This window comes from Cricetulus griseus (genome assembly GCF_003668045.3).
Source record: "Cricetulus griseus strain 17A/GY chromosome 1 unlocalized genomic scaffold, alternate assembly CriGri-PICRH-1.0 chr1_1, whole genome shotgun sequence".
Lineage (NCBI taxonomy): Eukaryota > Metazoa > Chordata > Mammalia > Rodentia > Cricetidae > Cricetulus > Cricetulus griseus.
In genome coordinates, this window is record NW_023276807.1 from 42,479,320 (window position 1) to 42,501,409 (window position 22,090).

Here is a 22,090-nt window from a genome sequence, read left to right on the forward strand (position 1 = left end):
ATTCTGGTCTTAATTATGGCATTGATAGTTTCAGGCATCCCTCAGCAACTAGCTTTGCCCAGATAGTGTCACATGACTTGGGCCATAATTTTGGTATGCTTCATGATGAAAGTAAAAATAAATATACACATGGTTGAAAATCCTGTGTAATGTATCCAACAAAAGGTGGTGGTGTAACATTTAGCAACTGCAGTTATGTTGGATATTTTCATACAAGTGATGCAAAGACCTGTTTGCATGATTCACCAAAATAAACAGGATATCGTGGAATTGACAAAATGTGGAAATGGTGTGGTTGAAAATGAGGAGGCATGTCATTGCAGAGCTCTTCAATTGAGTTTAAAAGATCCATGTTGCCAAGACAATTGTGTTCTGAAACCCAATGCTGACAGTGCTAGAGGGCTTTGTTGTAAAAATTGTCAGGTCAGACCATTAGGTACAGTATGTAGAGCAAAACACAATGAGTATGAATTTACAGAGTGGTGCTATGGAATTTCAAGGGTATGTCCTGACAATGTGAATGTGTCCGTGATGGTGGTCACTGCTATGGGAAGAAATGGAAGGATAGTACAATGCATTGTCAGCAGACTTTTGGCAAGGAAGCCAAAAATGCAGGCAAAAGTTGCTATATAGAAATGAAGAACAGGGGTGACCGTTTTAGCAACTGTGGAGGAAAATATGTAAGATATCTCAGATATCTTTTGTGGATAAATTCAGTGTGAAAATGTGACAAGGTTACCTCATCTGAGAAGTCATTACATTGTGCACTGGAGTCACAAAATGAGGTAACTTGCTGGGGTTCAGACTACCATTTGGGGATGACCAGACATGATATTGGTGAAGTGGAAGATGGCTCAGACTGTGCCCCAAACCACATGTGCATTAATAGAAAATGTGTCCATAATTCTGTGCTGATAAGTCATCCACCAAAGACCTGCAATTAATAAAGGTATCTGCAATAATAGACCACTGCCATTGCAAACCTGAATAGATCCCACCACATTGCAAGGAAAAGGGCAATGGAGGGAGTATTGACAGTGGCACACCTCCTGGGAAAAGAGACAACAGAAGGGCTAGACTTAATAAATACACCTTAGGTTTTTTATTCCTTTATGAGTTATTTTTTGCTTGTTTCTAATTTTATCTTCTATGAGAAACAATAAAGACATCAAAATATCACTTGAGACAGAACAGCTAAATGGTAGAATTAAGCAAGAGCTCAATATTCAAACTTCACCTGAAATTGGAGAGGATAATGCTCACACATCACTTGGGATGAAACAACTCAAGATAAATCCCAAACAAGGAACAAACAAAACTTGAATAGTCAAAATCAATAGAAAATAAAGAGTATAGTGCTTAAATTACATCTGGAGATCAAATTTTTCCAACTTCAGAAATAACCCCAATTAATCTGGAACATCCTCTCCCCCACACAGATTACTCTGTAATGTCCTGGCAGTAGAACCTTGACTGCATGTGTCAGAATCCGAGGCAAGAGGTCCCAGAGAACTACATTGTTTCAGGATCATCAGAATTCACTACCAAGGAGATCGGCAGCAGGATCCAACACACCGGACACTGCCAAGGCCCCGGTGGCAGTTCCGCCTCCACCCACCACAAGAGGACAGACATCTGAGTATTGGAACTGTTTGCATCTACCAGAAGGGAACCTTGGTCCCATATCCACCAGGAGAGGAAGAGACTCCTGCTACACCCACCAAAAGAAAGGATGAGAAGAGTTCAATGTAAAAACACATTCAAAAACAGAAAACCCAATATGACATTACAGGAGACTAGGAACCATACACCAGCAAGAAGTGAACATCACGATGCAGATGAAGCAGAAGAGAATGACCTTAAAAACATCTTCATGAAAATGATAGAGGACCTCAAAGAGGACATGAGAAAATCCCTTAAAGAAATGGAAGAAAAACAAACCAAAAAAAAAAATAAAAGATATCAACAAATCTCTCAAGGAAACATTTCAAGACATAAAAACTGAAATAGAGATAATAAGGAAAGCACAATCTGAGGGAATGCTGGAAGTAGAAAAGCTGGGTAAATGATCAAGAACTACAAACACAAACATAAACAACAGAATACAAGAAATGGAAGATAGAATCAGGAGTTGAAGATACACTAGGAGAAATAAACTCATCCAACCAAAGAAAATCTTAAGTCCAACAAATCCCTAACACAAAATATCTAGGAAATGTAGGATACCATAAAATGACCAAACCTAAGAATAATAGGTATAGAAGAAGGTGAAGAAACCCAACTCAAAGGTGCAGAAAACATGATCAACAAAAATCATAGAAGAAAACTTTCCCAACCTAAAAAAGACATGCCAATGAAAATACAAGAAGCCTACAGAACACCAAATAGACTCGACCAAAAAAAGGTCTCCTTGCCACATAATAATCAAAATACCAAACATACAGAATAAAGAGAAAATATTAAGAGCAGCAAAGGAAAAAGGACATGTAACTTTTAAAGGCAAACCTATCAGAATCAGACCTGATTTTCCATGGAAACTCTGAAAGTCAGAAGGTACTGGATAGATATTCTACCTACATTAAGAGACCACGAATGCCAGCCTACTATACCCAGCAAAGCTTTCAATCAATATAGATGGAGAAAACAAGATATTACATGACAAAACCAGATTCAAACAATACATATCCACCAATCATTACATTACAGAAAGTTCTGGAAGGAAAACCTGCAACCCAAGGAAGTTAACTACAAACAGAAAAATATAGGCAATAGATAATCTCACCTTACCAACAGCCAAAAGGAAAAAGGTATAGAAACCCATACATAATTTCACCACCATCACCAAATCAAGAACAAACAAGAATGAACAATCAATGGTCATTAATATCCATCAATGTTAATGGTCCTATCTTGTCTATAAAAAGACACAGATTAACAGAATAGATAAGAAGACAGAACCCATCCTTCTGCTGCATACAAGAAACACACCTCAACTTCAAAGACAGATGGCACCTAAGAATTAAAGGTTGGGAAAAGATTTTCCAATCAAATGGACCCAAGAAACAAGAGGGAGTAGCAATCCTAATATCCAACAAATTGGACTTTAAACTAAAATCAATTAAAGAGATGAAGGAGGTCACTTCCTACTCATCACAGGAGAAATCCATCAGGATGAAGTCTCAATTTTGAACATTTATGCCCCAAGTGCAAAGGCATCCATGTTTGTTAAAGAAACTTTACTAAAACTCAAATTACACAAAAAACTGCACACAATTATAGTGGGAGACTTCAACACCCCACTCTCACCACTGGACAGGAACACCAGACAGAAACTTAACAAAGAAACAAAGGAATTAATTGAAGTTATGGCACAATTGGACTTAACAGATAACTATAGAACATTCCATTGAAAGACAAAACAATTTACCTTCTTCTCAGCTCCACATGGAACCTGATATAAAAGTATCGACTACATACTTGACAACATAGCAAACCTCAACAGGTACAAAAAAATTGAAATAACCCCCTGTATCTTATCAGACCATCATGCTTTAAAGTTAGAATTCAACAACAACATGAATTATAGAAAACCTACAAACTCATGGAAATTAAGTAACATCCAATTGCACAATTTCTGGGTCGAGGAAGAAATAAAAAAAGAAATTGGAGATTTCCTAGAATTCAATGAGAATTCATGGACACAACATACCCAAAGCAATGGGACACTCTGAAAGCAATGATAAGAGGAAAGTTCATAGCACTAAGTGTCCACATGAAGAAATAGGAGAATAATCACACTAGAGAATTAACAGCACAACTGAAAACTTTAGAACACAAAGAAGGCAATACACCCCAGAGGAGAAGATGAGAGGAAATAATAAAATTAAGGGATGACATCAATAAAATGGAAACTAGGAGAATAATACAAAGAATCAATATAATGAAGACCTGGTTCTTCAAGAAAATCAACAAGATAGACAAACCTTTATCCAAACTTACAAAACAGCAGAGAGTGGACATGCAAATTAATAAAATCAGGAATGAAAAGGGGGATATAACAACAGAAACAAAGGAAATCCAGAGAATCATCAGGTCATACTTCAAAAACCTATATTCCTCAAAATTCAAAAATCTAAAGGAAATGGACAATTTTCTGGATGGATTTCACTTACCAAAATTAAATCAAGAACAGATAAGCAGCTTAAATAGACCTATAGCCCCTAATGAAATAGAAGAAGTCATCAGAAGTCTCCCAACCAAAAAAAGCCCAGGGCCAGGTGGCTTCAGTGCAGAATTCTACCAGAAATTAAAGGAAAAGCTAATACCAAATCTCCTCAAAGTATTACACAATAGAAGCAGAAGGGTCATTGACAAACTCTTTTTATTAGGCTTCAATAACTTTTATACCCAAGCCACACAAAGACACAGCTAAGAAAGAGAACTACAGACCAATATCCCTCATGAACATTGATGCAAATATTCTCAATAAATTACTGGCAAATCGAATTCCAAGAACACATCAGAGAAATCATCCACCATGATCAAGTAGGCTTCATCCCATGGATGCAAGGATGGTTCAACACACGAAAATCCATCAATGTAATCTACCATATAAAGAAACTGAGGGGAAAAAACCACATGATCATCTCACTAGATGCCAAAAAAGCCTTTGACAAAACCCAACACCCCTTCATGATAAAAGTCTTGGAGAAACTATGGATAACAGGAACATACCTCAACATAATAAAAGCAAGATACAGTAAGCCAAGAGCCAACATCAAATTAAATGGAGAGAAACTCAATGCAATTCCTCTAAAATCGGAGACAAGACAAGCATGTCCACTCTCTCCATACCTCTTCAATATTGTCCTTGAAGTTCTAGCTAGAGCAATAAGACAACAAAAGGAGATTGAGGGAATAAAAATTGGAAAGGAAGAAGTCAAACTGTCACTATTTGCAGATGATATGATAGTCTACATAAGTGACTGGAAAAACTCTACCAGGGAACGCCTATAGCTGATAAACATCTTCAGCAAAGTGGCAGGATACAAGATTAACTCAAAAAAAAAAAAAAATCGGTAGCCCTACTATATACCGATGGCACATTGGTGGAGAAAGAAATCAGAGAAATATCAACCTTTACAATTGCCACAAAGAATATAAAATACCTCGGGTCACAGTAATCAAAAAAAGTGAAAAACTTGTGCAGTAAGAATTTTGAGTTTCTTATGAAAGAAATTAAAGAAGATACCAGAAAACGGAAAGAGCTCCAATGCTCTTGGATAGGTAGGATCAACATAGTAGAAATGGCAATCTTGCCAAAAGCAATCTACAGATTCAATGGAATCCCCATCAAAATCCCAACACAATTCTTCACAGATCTTGAAAGAACAATCTCAACTTTATATGGAGAAACAAATGACCCAGGATAGCCAAAACAACCCTGTACAACAAAGAAACTCCTGAGGCATCACCATCCCTGATTTCAAGATCTATTACAAGCTATAGTCCTGAAAACAGCTTGGTATTGGCACAAATATAGACAGGGAGTCCGATGGAATAGAGTTGAAAACCCTGATATTAACCCCCACACAACTACAAATACCTGATTTTTGACAAACAATCCAAATTTATATGTTGGAACAAAGAGAATATATTCAACAAATGGTGCTGGCATAACTGGATGCAGACATGTAGAAGACAACAGATAGACCCATACCTATCGGCATGCACAAAACATAAGACAAAATGGATCAAAGACCTCAACATATACCCAGACACACTGAACCTATTAGAAGAGAAAGTGGGAAATACCCTGAATTAATTGGTACAGGAGACGGCTTCCTGAACATAACACCAGTAGCAGAGACGCTGAGATCAACAATTAATAAATGGGACCTCCTGAAACTGAGAAGCTTCTGTAAGGTAAAAGACACAATCAGCAAGACAAAATGACAGCCCACAAACTGGGAAAAATATTCACCAACACCACATCTGACAGAGGGCTGATCTCCAAAATAAACAAAGAACTCAAGAAGCTATTCTCCAAAACACCAAACAATCCAATTAAAAAGTGGGGTACAGAACTAAATAGACAATTCTCAACAGAGGAATCTAAAATGGCTGAAAGACACATAAGAAAGTGTTCAACATCCTTAGCCATCAGGGAAATGCAAATTAAAACAACTCTGAGATACCATCTTACTCCTGTCAGAATGGCCAAAATCAAAAACGCCAATGACAGTTTATGTTGGAGGGGATGTGGAGAAAAGGGAACACTTCTCCACTGCTGGTGGGAGTGCCACTCTGGAAATCAGTATGGCGATTCCTCAAGAAAATGGCAATCAGTCTACCACAAGATCCAGCAATTCCACTCTTAGGCATATCCCCAAAAGAAGCACACTTATTACAAGGACATTTGTTCAACGATGTTCATAGCAGCACTATTTGTAATAGCCAGAAACTGGAAGCAGCCTAGATGCCCCTCAACCAAAGAATGGATAGAGAAAATGTGGTATATTTACACAATGGGGTACTACTAAATCGGGAAAAAAAAAGCAATGGAATCTTGAAATTCGCAGGAAAATGATGGAAGTAGAAGAAACCATTCTGAGTGAGGTAACCCAATCACAAAAAGACAAACATGGTATGTACTCACTCAAAATCGGATTTTAGACATAGAGTAAAGGATTAGACATGGAGTAAAGCCTATAATCCACACTGCCAGAGAAGCTAGTAAACAAAAGGAGGACCCTAAGAGAGACATACATGGTCCCCTGGAGAAGGGGAAAGGGTCAAGATCCCCTAAGCAAATTGGAAGCATGGGAAGAGGGGAGAGGGAGCTAGGAGAAGGAGAAGGGGAGACGAGGATGGATACAAAGGACATGAGGAGCAGAAAGTTTGAGTCAGGGGAAGAATAGAAGATAATAAGAACTGAGATACCATAATAGAGGGAAATATTTTAGGTTTACAGAGAAATCAGGCACTAGGGAAAGGTCTGGAGATCTACAAAGATAACACCAGGTAACAATCTAAGCAACAAAGCAGACACTACCTTAAATGTCCTCCACTGATAATGAGATTGATGACTGACTTATATGCTACCCAATAGCCCTCATCCAGCAACTGGTGGAAGTAGAAGCAGATACCCACAACTAATCACTGAACTGAACTGGAATCCAGATGCAGAGAAGTACAAGAAAAGAGCAAAGGGATCCAGACCAGGCTGGCGAATCCCACAGAAACAGCTGACCTGAACATCGGGGAACTCTTGGTCCCCAGACTGATAGCTGGGATACCAGCATGGGATAGGACCAGACCCCAGGAATATTGGTTTCAGTGAGGAAACCTCAGAAATCTACGCAACCTGCTGTAGCAGTTCAGTACTTATCCCTAGCATAGGAATGGACTTTGGGAGCACATTCCACATATAGGAATACTCCCAGAGCCACTACACATGGGGGTGGGCCTAGGCCCTATCCCAAAGGATACGGTAGACTCTAGTGACATCCTATGGAAGGCCTCACCATCCAGGGGGAGCAGAAAGGATATGTGGTAGGTAGGGTTTTAGTTGGGGGGGGGGTTGGTAGGGGAGGATGGGAGTGAGAAGGGAACTGGGATTATCATGTAAAACAATCTTGTTTCTAATTCAAATTAAAAAATCTGAGGGAAAAAAAGGACTCAATAAACACTAGCTATTCATATTAAAAAAAAAAAGAATTCACTACCAAATAAATGGAGCTCCTAGAAAACCCACACTTATATTACTTTAAGAATTTCATTGATTTACTTTTTATTCAATTGGTTCTGTGTTCCCTAAGCATAGGTCTAATTTATTTCTAATGGTAATGTTTTCTCTGGTAAGTAGACTTTTCCATCATTCACCTCTTCTCTGACCCATCTAGGCATTTGGGGTCTGTTTTATACTCAAATTCTACGTGATGATCTTGATTAGATTACACAAGTAGGATTATGCATATTAATCCCTTATTTTTGTATTATTTCTCTTCACTTATGTCCTCCAAGCCCATTCATGTTGTTTCCCATGAAGTTTTATTCATGGCTGATTTATTCAATCCTGTATATATTACACACTTTCTATTTCTCTGTTTATGGGCATGATAGGTTTTTTTTTCTGCCTTTTGCTATTAAAAATAGGGCTACAATAAATATGGGAGGATATGTCTGTGTTCTGATCACTGATTTCATTTACTTTATATATACAGTCAGAGTGGTATTGCTAAATCATATTATTCTGTTTAAAAGACTGTTTTTCATTTTGTTATCATTTTGCAGTGCTGAGTATCAACAATAGAGCTTAAGCATGAGCAGAAAATACTCCAATTCTGAAAGAAGAGTTGCACTGGGCTTTTGTTGTTGTTGTTGGGAGACTTTTGATGAATGCTTCTATTTCATTACAGGTTATAGGTCTGTTTAAGTTGCTTGTCTGTTCTTGATTCAATTTTGGTAAGTGACATCTATCCAAAAAATTGTCTGTTTCCTTTACATTTTTTAATTTTGTGGAGTACAGGTTTTCAAAGTATGACCTGAAGATTGTTTGGATTTCCTCAGTGACTATTGTTATATCCCCCTTTTCCTTTCTGATTTTGTTAATTTGCATGCTTTCCCTCTGCCTTTTGGTTAGTTTGGATAAAGATTTGCCTATCTTGTTGATTTTCTCCAAGAACCAACTCTTTGTTACATTGATTCTTTGAATTGTTTTCTTTGTTTCAACTTTATTGATTTCTGCCCTCAGTTTGTTTATTTCCTGGCGTCTGCTCCTCTGGTGTGAATTTGCTTCTCTATTCTAGTGCTTTCAATTGTGCTTTCAATTCTTTGGTGTGACTGTTCTCTAGTTTCTTCATGTCAGCACTTAGAGCTATGAACTTTCCTCTTAGTACTGGTTTCAAAGTGTCCAATAAGTTTGGGTATGTTGTGTCTTCATTCTCATTGAACTGTAGGAAATCTTTAATTCCTTTCTTTATTTCTTCCTTGACTCAGGAATGGTGCAATTGCTCATTCTTCAATGTCCATGAGTTAGTAAGTTTTCTGCAATTTGTGTTGTTGTTGAACTCTAACTTTAAAGCATGGTGGTCTGATAAGACATAGGGGGTTATTCCAATTTTTGTACCTGTTGAGGCTTGCTATCTTGCTAAGTATGTGGCCAATTTTAGAGAAGGTTCAATATGGTGCTGATAAGAAGGTATATTCTTATTTGCTGAGAAGTCTACAGAAGTAGAGACTGTTGAGAGAGATCTTTGGTTAGCGCCAAGGGAGATGAGAGAGAAATGGTCTCAGCATAAGGGAAGAATGGTTAGAGAGCAGCCAGGAAGATGCTGAATAAATGAGAGACACTAGTTTTGCAGCATGGAACTGAGAGCTCTCTAAAGATGACAAGATGCCTGTGTCCAGTCTTTATCACTGTTGGATTGCTAGGAATTTCCAAGTCCATGCTCCCCCACTCAGGCTGGACCTCCAGGCTTGTATGGTTTGGTACTGAAACATTCTGGGCCACAACAAAATGGCTCCCAATGTGGGGCGCAAATAATGCCTACTGCAAATGAGTCAGAGGAAGTTTAATGAACAGATTTTTTAAAGGAAAGTACTCACACGATGGAGTCAGTCCCATACAACCAGGCGAACCATGGAACAGAGAGAGGCGCATGTGTGTGACCCTCATATTTAAAGTCTTGCTATGTCACTCTGACCACCCCCAAGTGTGCCTGGTCTATGTCACCTGTGCCAGCCCCTTAGAGTGCATGGCTAGCATTTCCCCTACAGGGTTATTCCAATTTTTTGTACCTGTTGAGGTTTGCTATGTTGCTAAGTACATGGTAGATTTTAGAGGAGGTCCCACGTGGTGCTGAAAAGAAGGTATATTCTTTTGTGTTTGGATGGAATGTTCTACAGATGTCTGTTAATCACAATTAGGTCATAACTTCTGGTAGTTCCTTTGTCTCTTTGTTAAGTTTCTGTCTGTTGGTCCTGTCTAGTGGTGAGAGTGGGGTGTTGAAGTCTTCCACTATAACTATAACTGTGTGAGGTCTTATGTGTGATTTGAGTTTTAATAATGTTTTTTTTTACAAATGTGGGTGCCTTTGTATTTGGGGCATATATGTTCAGAATTGAGACTTCATCCTAATGGATTTCTCCTGTAATGAATATGAGATTACCTTCTTTATGCCTTTTCATTGATTTTAGTTTCAAGTCTAATTTGTTAGATACTAGAATAGCTACATCAGCTTGTTTCTTGGGTCCATTTGGTTGGAAAACCTTATCCCAACCTTTTACTCTGAGGTAATGTCTGTCTTTGAAGTTGAGGTGTGTGGAGTGACCAACCAGCAGTCAATAGGGCAAAGACTTCTTTATTCAGATACACCAGCCAAGCACAGGCCAAAGCCAGGAGGAGGGAGCCGGGACCAGGGCCAGAAGAAGGGATGGTCCACGTGTCCGAGGTCCCTTAAGAAGCCTTCCTGACATCACCTTAGACTTCCCCTCACCCTGCCCTCACAGGCATGTTCCAGCACACCTGTCTGGGTTACCTGGAGGCGGAGCTACAGTGTCTCCCTACAGAGGTGTGTTTCTTGTATGCAGTAGAAGGATGGATTCTGTCTTTGTATCCATTCTTTTAGCCTGTGTCTTTTTATAGGCGAGTTAAGACCATTAATATTGGGGGAAATTTATGACCATTGAGTGTTAATTCTTGTTTGTTTTTGATTTGTTGTTGGTGGTGGTATTGTGTGTGGATTTACCCTGCCTTTTCTTTTGGCTTATGGTAAAGTGGAGTTATCTATTGCCTATGTTTTTGTGAGTGTAGTTAACTTCCTTAGGTTGGAGTTTTCCTTCCAACATTTTCTGTAGGACTGGATTGGTGGATATGTATTTTTTAAATCTGGTTTTGTGGGGAATATCTTGTTTTCTCCATCTATAGTGATTGAAAACTTTGCTGGGTATAGTAGTCTGGGCTGGCATTTGTGGTCTCTTAGTGTTTGTAGAATATCTATCCAGGACCTTCTGGCTTTCAGAGTCTCCATGGAGAAGTCAGATGTATTTCTGATAGGGTTGCCTTTATATGTTACTTGGCCATTTTCTTTTGCTGCTTTTAATATTCTTTCTTCATTCTGTATGCTTGGTGTTTTAATTATCTGACAAGTGGACTCTATTTGATGCTCTGTAGGCTTCTTGTACTTTCATTGGCATGTATTTCTTTGATTGGGAACATTTTCTTCTATGATTTTGTTTAATATGTTTTCTGAACCTTTGAATTGGGTTTCTTCAACTTCTTCTATACCTATTATTCTTAGGTTTGGTCTTTACATGGTATCCTATATTTCCTGGATATTTTGTGTTAGGGGTTTGTTGGGCTTAATATGGTCAATGAATCTATTTCTCCTAGTGTATCTTCAACTCCTGTGATTCTCTCTTCTATCTCTTGTATTCTGTTAGTTATGTTTGCATCTGTTGTTCTTGATCATTTACCCATCTTTTCAAATTGCCACATTCCCTCAGACTGTTTTTTTTTTATTATTGTATCTATCTCTGCTTCCAAACCTTGCACTGTTTGAATTGTTTCTTGCAATTTTTCGTTTGTCTTTTCTTCCATTTCTTTGAAGGATTTTCTCATTTCCTTTCTTAGGGTCTCTATCATCTTCATTAAATTGTTTTTAAAGTCATTCTCTTCTGCATCATGTGCGTTGGGATGTTCAGGTCTTACTGGTGTAGAGTCCCTAGACTCTGGTGGTGTCATATTGGTTTTTCAATTGTTGGATGTGTTCTTATATTGTTATCTTCCCAATTCTTCTTCCAGTGGATGTGGGTGGTGTCTCTTCCTTTTCTGGTGTATAAGGGTCCAAGGTTCTCTTCTGGTGGGTGCAAGAGGATTGGATAATCTGATAGGTCTCAAGCATGGTGGGTGCAGGTGGGTCTGAGGCACTCCCTCTCCAGGTGGGTGGGAGCAGGACTACATTGTGATGTCAGAAGACTCATTGCTTGGTCCTCAGTGGTGAGTCAATATGCCTGCAGTCTCCAGGACTGGAGTTCCCAGAGTGGTCAGGCCCAAGGCTGGGGCCCAAGGCTGGGGCCAAAGTCCACCTCTGCCGTGAATGGATCGAAGGAGTAGCCCAACGATCTTAGCAAACTCAAGGTTGCTTGGTCCTCAGGAAAATCAATATTCATAATGAACCTAGACGTTTCTTTTAACTTTAAACTTTATTATGAAAACTTGCTGGGAGAATTGATGCAGACTGCATCAATTATCAAGTGCATACTTTCTGGAAGAAATACATCATTAAACTGTAGGTTTTCATTCAGTCTCAGGAACATGAATGGCTTATAGAAACATAAGCACTACACCTGTTACTTTGCATAAAGGAAGCTCAAGGATTCTTCAAAGAATATGTTCCAGTTAAGCTTTACGGATGCTGCTTCTGAGGCAGGGAGGAAGATGTCGATCTCGCTGGATTAGGGACCTTGTCATTTGTTATAATAGTGGAATCAAAAGAATTAGTAGAGAATGAGCTCTTTATATGCTATGTAAGTTTAATAGGTCATATATAATGTATCTAAAAGGTTAACATAATATCCTTGGTGAAGCCTGTCATTGGCAAAAGTGAGTCATTAATAAAGACCATTTTCACCAGAATTAAAAATGGGAGATGATGCATGAGAACAAACTATGGTGACACAAATGTATGAGGATATCGCCAAGATGCTCTTTATTGTGAATGCTAACCTAAAAACCTTTATCAACCAATTTTATGTATTTCCCATGTGATATTATTGTGAATGGTATTACAAAAATGCAATATCCATTAGCATATGGAATTAAGTTAGTATTATACATTAGCTAGTTGAAGCCTCATATTGCTTCTTTTCACTTTAAAATCTAAGTTGATCTACATTTATCTAGGGGACCCTCCTCAAGCATGTAGGGTGTGGTTTAGCTAGTCCAGCTAGTGTAACAATGGCTATCAATCAATGGAGGGGTTAATAATCTATTAGTGATTCAATCCACAAGGTTGATGTCTCCACTGGTTTTTAGTTTATATCAGAATCCTGAACAAGTAGGCTTTAGTGGTAATGAAGGAATGGCCCTTCCTATAAGAGGGAGAGCAAGCAAGCCAAAAGCATGACATCTCTATGTACTTTAAAAAGGCTACTACCTGAAGGTGGGGCCCAGGTTAAATGTGGATATGCCCACATCAGAAGATCTAAATTAAATATCTGTCTTCCCACTCTAAATTATTTAAAGAAAAAATCCTCTTACACATGTATCCAGCCATTTGGGTTTTAGATAATTCCATATGTAGTCAAGTTGACAACAGAGAATAGCCATCATAAAACCTAAAGAACTTACAGGGGGCCTTAATTTTAGCTGAAGAGAGGAATGAGCATAACAGAAAGACTGTGAAAAGAAATATGAAGTCATATTTATTAAAGCACAATATACCACCAAGAACACAAATAATGCCAAAAATATACATAACAACCACAACTAACACATACATTTCAATAATTTTAAGTATCAGTAGCCTCAGTTGTCTAATCAAAAGACACTGATTGACTGAATGTGCTATAATCAAAGGAAAAGAACCCAAATTCTCTTATCCTCTGTCTACAAGAACACATTTCTGTTTTAAAGCTAGGTGCTTACTGCCTTATAGTAAAAGGACAGACAAAAGTACTCTACTCAAAGGGGACCAGGAAGGAAGCTGGCATTGCTATCCAAAAATCCAATAAAATATATTTCAAACTAAAACTAATCAGAAGAGATAAACAGAGACATTTCATTTTAATCAAGGAAATAATTAATCAAGAAGAAATAACTATCCTAAACATATATTCATCAAACTCAGGGGTGTCCAGTTTTACAATAACATCCACAATTTGGATGAAAAATACAGATTAACATTAATCCATGTATGTGATTGCAACACCCTACTTTCTCCAATATACAGATTCTGGACAAAACATGAACACAGAATTACCATGCATCAAAGGTATTTAATATACATCTACAGAATATTCTATCCAACACCCAAAATGCACATTCTACTCAGCAGTATATGGAATATTTTATAAAATAGACCACATGCTGGGACAAAAACAAGTCTTTATAAATTCAAAAGGATTGAAAGCACTCCCTGCAGAAGGGCCTAGGCCTGGCCCAGGATGATATGGTAGACTTTGGGAAGCCCCTTTTAAGGGCCTTACCCTGCCTGGGAAGTGGAGGGGGGATGGCTAGGGGCAGGTGGTATGTTGTGGGGGAGGGGAGGGAGAGGGAGAAGGGATTGACATCTGAAGGAAGCTTGTTCCTAATTGAACTAATAAAATAAAATAAAATAAAAAATATATAGTAAAAGATGATTTAATATAAGCATTAATGTTAACAAATAAGTAAAATTATAATTTAAATGTAAGCTAATATATTACCATTAATTTAATATATTAACTACTTTTGGGGTATTGTTTTGAGTCAGCGTTTCTCTGTATAACTTGCTCTGTTGATGAGGCTGGGCTTGAACTCACACATATCTGCCTGCCTGCCTGCCTTTGCCTCCCAAAGGCATGTACCACCACTACCCAGTTATATTAACTATTTGAATATGTTTTGTGATGGTATATCTTGGTTGTCAACATGACTACATCTGAAATTAATGAAAACGCATGCATCTGGGTTTATGATTGGTTGAAATATTTTACAAGGAAGACCAACCCCAAACCCAGATCATTTGAAGTCAGAAGATCCACCTGAAATCTGAGACATTTCTTCTTGTTGCAGTGAGGAAAAGAATAAAATAAAATGAGCTGGTTAAAAAAAAAAAAAGCAAGCACTCCCTGCATACAATCTGGTCAAAATGAGGTAAAACTTGAAATTGACAACAATTAAAAAATCTCTAGTAAATACATAAACTCATGGAGATTAAACAACTCAATCCTAAACAATGAAGGGGAGAAATCAAGACGGAAATAAAAACTTACTGGAACTAACTGAAAATGAAAACACAACGAAACCATTAGGACACATTGAAAACTACCCTACAGAGGATATTTTTGTTCTAAATGCCCACATTATAAAAAGCAACAACATCAGAAAGAACACAAATAAATGACTTAATGATTCAACTAAAAAATGTATACAAACAAGAATAACCCTTTCAAACTCAGTCAATGGCAAGAAACAATAAAAATCAGAGCAAAAACCAATGAAATAAAAACAAAGAAAGAGTACAGAAAATGAATAAATCTAAAAGCTGTTTCTTTGAGAAGATAAACAAAACTGACAGACCGTTTGGCCAACTAACAATAAAAAAGTAAAAGGAAGATCCAAATTAACAAGATCAGAAATGAGCAATGAAACATTATAGCAGAAAGCAATAAAATGTACAATATTATAAGTGACTGTTTTTAAAATCCGCTTTCTGGGAAGCTGGCAAACCTAAATGAAAGGGATGAACTTTTAGATTCTGTCAAACCACAAAAAAATAAAAACAAAAACAAAAAACCCTAACAAACAACCAAACAAAAAGCCAAGAGAAATCAACAATGTAATCAGAACCATAACAAATGAGAAGATTTAGGACATTAAAGGGGCTTCCAGCTAAAAACAACAACGATAATAATAAATCTAGAACCGATGGATTTGAAGCAAAATTCTACCAACAATTCAGAGATCTAGAGTCAGTTCTTAAACTATTAAAAAAAAAAAAAAACAGAAACAGAAGGAATACGCCCAACTCCTTCTCTGAAGCCAGTAGCACTCTAAAACAGAAATCATGTTAAGACATAACAACAACAAAGAAAACCCCAGGCCATATCATATATCCCCAGTGTATATAGACTCAAATTTAATAAAATAATTGCAAACAGAATAACAATTATACATCATGACTAATTTTTCTTTATTCCTGGAATGCAGAGATTGTTCATCATACTTTTATTAACAAATACAATAAAACAAACATATTAACTTAAAGACAAAATTAAACGATCATCTCAATAGATGCAGAAAAAGCCTTTGGTGTACTCGAATACGCCTTTGTAATAAAAGCCTTAGGGAATAAGGAACTAGAGGTATCATACCTCAACATAATAAAAGCTATATACAAGTAACCCACATTCAGCATCATCCTAAAAAGTAAAAGGCTTCAAGCAATACTGCTGAAGTCAGGAATGAGACAGGGATGTCTACTATACCCCCAAAGGATGTAAAAATATGTGTCAAAATAAAAGCAAATACATGTGTGAAAAAAGAATAACTTAATTACAACATTTCTCCCCTAATCCTCCTATGATATACCCTTCCTTGCTCCCTTCAACTTCATGGCCTCATTTTCTAATTGTTATCAGAATTGATATGAACATACAATGCATGTGATAACAATTATATATGTTGTTTGTTCCTAAATATAATCTGTTCTGTCCATCTATTACTACTTGTATGTATGTTTTTGAGGTGTAACACATGGCACTGGGCAGCAACTAGTGCTTTATTCCCTGGGGCTGATCACCTCTCTTGATCCTAGCTTTACTTGGTTGCTTATAGTTCTTAGTATAGAACTGAGGGCTCATGGGGTTTTCTCTATCCATCTTGCCATATTATTTGGCAGCATTCTTGACAACTCACATTTGGACAGTCATATTGTTGGGATAGTATGGGTGTAGCTTCTCATATTACAAGACGACACAATTTCATAACAAAGTTCATGTTCTTTTCCCTCTTAAAATTTCTCCACTCTATCTTCTGCAATATTCCCTAACCTTAGGTGTAGGAGTGTTTTGTAGATGTATCCTTTGAGACTGTGCTCCACAAGTCTGCATTTTAATTGGTTGTGGTTTCCTGTAATACTCTTCATCTGTTACAGAAAGGTATTTTCTTTTTTTTTCTATTACAGTTCTTTAATATCTCTTAATATCAATAGCCATAATATACTTACAAAATGTCATAGGCAAATAGATTGTATATTATTGAAAAGAGGATCTCTCCTTCTGGTGCACACTGGAAACACACCTCAAAATTAAAGACACTTAATACCTCATAATAAAAGTTGGGGAAATAATTTTCATATACTATGGACATAAGAAGCATGATACTATGATGATTCCCAGCTGTCAGTGGTCAGTGAGCTTCCACTTGATCAGGTCATCTGTTTCTGTGGGTTCCTCCAGTCTGGTATTGACCGATTTTCGTATCATTCTTCCCTTTCTTAAACTGGATTCCAGGGGTTCAGTTCATTGTTTAGATTTGCGTGTTTTCTTCTGCTTACATCAAGCACTGGATGAAGGCTCTAGGATGGCATATAAGGCAGTCTTCGAGCACATTATAGGGGAAATGCATTTAGTGTAATCTATCCACTATTGCTTAGATTGCTAAATGGGATTATACTTGTGTATTCCTGGACATTTGCCTAGTGCCATGTTTCGTTTAAACCCATACTTTATGCCTGTATTAAGGTATCTCTTTTCTTGCTCTCATCTATTCTTCTGCCTAATGAATCTTCCTGATCCCTCATGTTCTCCTCTCCCCTTCTCTTCTCTCCACTTCTTTCTCCTACATACCTCTCCTTCCCCATGCTTCAGGAGATCTTGTGCCTTTCCCCTTCTCTGCAGAACCAAGTATGTCTCTCTTAGGGTCCAACTTGTTCCTAGCTTCTCTGGAGTTGTGGATTGTAGACTAGTTATCATTTGCTCTATGTCTAATATTCATATATTAATGAGTCCATAACATGTTTCTCTTTCTGTGTATGGGTTACAGCACTCAGGATTGTTTCTCCTTGTTCCATCCATTTGTTTCATTGTATTTTTTCCCCTGAGTCGTATTCCATTGATTAATTGTATCCCATTTTCTCTCTCCGTTCTTTTGTTGAGGGACATCTTGGTTGTTTCCAGGTTCTTGCTATTACAAATACTGCTCTTATGAGCATAGCTGTACAGATCTCTGTGTGAAAGGCGTTTTCTTAATCAGCATGAAGACTACACGTGCCTGTGGGTACAAGGACAAATGTTTATAGATTGTTGTTAGGGATTACTCTGGTTTAGCACTGGACAGCAATTGGTGCACTATTGCCTGGAACAAAGTTGGCTCTGGTTTCAGGGACAAACTGTGTTTCTTTCACTGGCCCTTTTTAACCTTTTGGCTCTGTTTTCGAGGCTAAAGCATATTTCTTTCACTGGCTCTGGTTCTAGGGCCAAAGTGTGTTTCTTTGGCTTCAGGTTCAGGGCTAAAGTATTTCTTGCATTGACTAATGTTTCAGATCCAGGGTATGTTTCTTTCACTGGCTCTGGGTTTAGGGTCGGGGTGCTAGATTTCATGCTTAAGGATTGGTTGGTTTTCCTGCTCAGGGATTGGTTGCTTTCATGTTCAGTTGGTCAGAGGCAGAGTTGGCTCTGGTTTTAGGGCCAAACCCTGTTTCTTTCACTGGTCATCTTTTTGGTTTTTTGGCACTAATTTGAGGACCAGGGAGTATGTCTTTCACTGGCTCTGGGTCCAAAGCCAAAGTGTATTTCTTTGGCTCTGATTTCAGAGTCAGGGTGTGTTTCTTAGCTTTTGGGTTTAGGGCTAAAATGTTTCTTTCTTAGCTTGGGTTTCAGATCCAGAGTGTGTTTCCTTCACTGACTCTTGTTTCAGGGCTAGGGTAGGTTTATTGGCTGGCCCCTTTTTCCCTACAGTGACTGTAGAAATAGAGTTTTATCATATAAGTCATGACACAAGTAAGTGGGGGGTAAAATGCAAAAACAAACAATAGCAAGTGACACATAGAATTATGCTCCCAAAGCTAGGGAAACTTTGAGAAGTTGAAGAAACCTCATGAAATTAATAATCATTTAGCAACATCAGAGAAAGTGTCCTGAGGATAACAAGATATTGAGATTTTGGACTGAAAATATCTCAGACACTAAATGCATGCTATTTAATAGAGTAATTTCTGTTACCTTATGATTAATGTGATAGAAATTATGGAGATGAAAAACATCAGACTGAAAGTGGTCTGTTCAGTAACTAGTTGTGATGATAGCTAGAATAAAAGATGTGAGAGTCCCAAAAAGAGACATGGTACACACATGGACATAAACAATATGGAAGGGTCAAGAAAGTATACTGAGAGGGGTCAGGCTGACTTTAACTAGTAAGTAGATATGTTTCTGCCTTTTGCCTTAGTCATACTGTTAGAAGAATTGGTCTCAGACTTTTTTCAAGTACCAGCCACTAAATTGCCAACAAAATGTATAACTGTTTTATTATTTTGTCCATCCCTGCTCTTCTAATTTGTTTATGCCTTAGTTTTTATTACACCTATATAAACTAGGCAAAGCATTTTCATGAGCAAGTGCAGTGTCTGAGATATTCATTGACCATTGAAAGACAAGAATTTACAGAAGCTTGATTCTTTAGTCTTTGTTGTAAAAGGGGTGGGACAATTTGGGGGGATTTGAAATACTTAAGAGTCTTCCATAGTTTTGTTCACTATTGGTGAAATGAACTGGGAAAAGGGGTGCAATATAAACAAAAGTACAGAGTTCATCTGACTTTACTATTCAAACATAATAAAATACAATATATGTAACGAAATGGGGTTCTCCATATTAGAGATACTGGAGCATATCAAATGAGGGCAAGGAAGCAGACTTACTCACATGGAGGAAATCCTAATAAGCTTGGTTGAAATGGCTGAGGAACAGTTGGGAAGAATCTCAGCAATCGCCAGGTTCTGTGGACTGGGAGGCTTCTGTTGCTAGGCACAGGGTTCTAGAACTTTGTCCACCAGAGACAAAAGAAAGCACCTGAGTTCCCTTTAACCTGTGTGGTCTCAGGAGACGAGTGTTACAGATGATTCCACAGCAGAGCCAGAACTAGATCTGTGGGCATCACTCCATCATGGTAGCTGTCATGGTAGGTCTTTCAAGAGTGTCATTCTACATGAGATAAGGATAGATGATTACCAAGTGAAACTTACTTCCCATATATTTTTTACCGATTGTTCAGATTTGGGTCATAGAATTCCCTTTAAATGTTTTCTAGTTTCCCTCTTTGTTGATTACGTAGAATTTTTGTTGTTCTTGTTTTTCAGAACAACTGCCATTATTATGGACACAGTTTTATTTATAGGAAAACCAGCACTATAATTTTAGTATGAAGATTAAAACACATGTTTGTGTATTTTTAAGACATTTCTGCATTAAATATGCTATTTGTTATTAAATAATAGTACCAAGGAAATTGCTATGTAGACCTAGTTTTCCTGAATTCTTTTGAATTTTTATGAAAGGACTTTCTTCATCACAGAGAATTCCATCATTTAGCCAGATGTTCATTTGTTTGTTTTTCAACAGGGTCTCATGTTGGGTCTTGTCTTTGCTATGTAGTATTGAACTACTGACCTTCCTGCCTCCACAGCCTGAGTGCTATTGCTAGGGGGATATTATATTAACCATATCCAGATTTGGGGCATACAGAAAGGAAAAACAATCTCCACAGTCAAAAGCTGCAAGCAAGTGATTCTCACATGCACCAGGGTCTCACTTGGAGCTACCATGTCCTATGAGGGAGCAGAGGGACAGATGACTCTGCAGTCTGTGTCTTCAGATTCTCTGTTTTACATGCAGCACTAGCCTTTACTGGTCTCTATTCTGTTAAAGCTGATCCATTAGATGTCAGCATTAAAGAAACATGGAAAAGACAGACAGACACAGGCTCAGTAAAACTATGATCAAGTTGTGTTAGAGGATAAATTGACAGAGAATGGGCTAAAATGGATTGGTGTTTGGTCCAAGACATGTCAACATTTTACATGAATTTTCTGTTTAACTGTGTAAAAGCAAACTTGTTCCAAAAGAAGTATGTTTTTCATCCACCCCCAAATTTATAAAAGTTCCCTCTTTTATGTTTCTAAATTATTTCTAAATGATCCTGCTTTTCGGCCTTTTAAAAAGACAGTGGAGGAGAGGATGGCCTAGAAGCCCTTCCCCTAGAATGAGATTGATGACTACTCTATATGCTATCCTAGAGTCCTCATCCAGTGGAAGCAGAGACAGACATCCACAGAAATACACTGAGCTGAAATCTGGAACCTAGTTGAAGAGAGGGAGGAATGAAGAACGAAGGGGTCTGTACCAGGTTGGAGAAACCCACAGAAACAGTTGGCCTGAAAAAGGGAAAGCATATCGACCCCAGACGCTCTTTGGGAGGCCAGTATGGGACTGATCCAGCCCCCTGATCATGGATGCCAATGGGGAGGCCCCTGCACTCCTGGGAGCCTCCGGAGGTAGACTGGCTTTTTGCCCTGGTGTGTGTGTGGGACTTTGAGAGCCCATCCCACTTGAAGGGATGCCCTCTGTCTCTGAACACATGGGGAGGGCCCTGCACAGGAAGATTTGGTGGACTTGGTGGAGCCCCTGTTGGGGGCCCTACCCTGCCTGGGGAGTGGTGGGTGGATGGGATGGGGGTAGGTTGAAGGTGGGGGAGAAGGAATGGGGGTGAGGGGAGGGAGAGGGAGAGGGGACTTACATGTGAAACAAGCTTGTTCCCTAACTTGAATTAATAATAATAATAATAATAATAATAGAAAAAAAGACAAGTGCAATACTAAAGTAAAAATTTATATTGTCTATTTTTTACAAATTATAATTACACAGAAGTTTCAAAATAAGAAGCTGTGTTGCTGTCTTTCAGGGCTTAAGCTACCTCATTCAGTATGATATTGTCTAGTTCTATCCTGAAAATTTTTTTTTTAAGATGAAAAACGTCCACTTTATACATATGCCATATTTTCATCATCCATTCATGAATTGGTGGGCAAATAAATTTATTCCACTTCCTAGTTGCTGTGAATAGAGCAGCAGTGAACACAAATAGCTAAATGTCTCTACAGTAGTCCTTAGGGTATAAGCCTAGAAGCATTATAGATGGGGAATGTGGTAGTTCTATTCTTTTTAGTTTTTGGAGAAACTCCACATTTTTCTCCATAAGGGACCCACTAGCTACAATATCAACAGTAAATAGTTATTTCTTTCTCAACAACCTCACTTGCATTTGTTGTAAAGTTGTTTCCATGATGATAATCTTTCCAACTCAGGTGTGATGGAATTTCATAGT

General features: G+C 38.0%; 1 pseudogene; it reads left to right on the top strand.

Annotated features, from left to right (window-relative positions):
- Positions 1-219: 219 nt before the first annotated feature.
- LOC113832782 lies at positions 220-1,138 on the top strand (annotated as a pseudogene).
- The last annotated feature ends 20,952 nt before the right edge of the window (positions 1,139-22,090 follow it).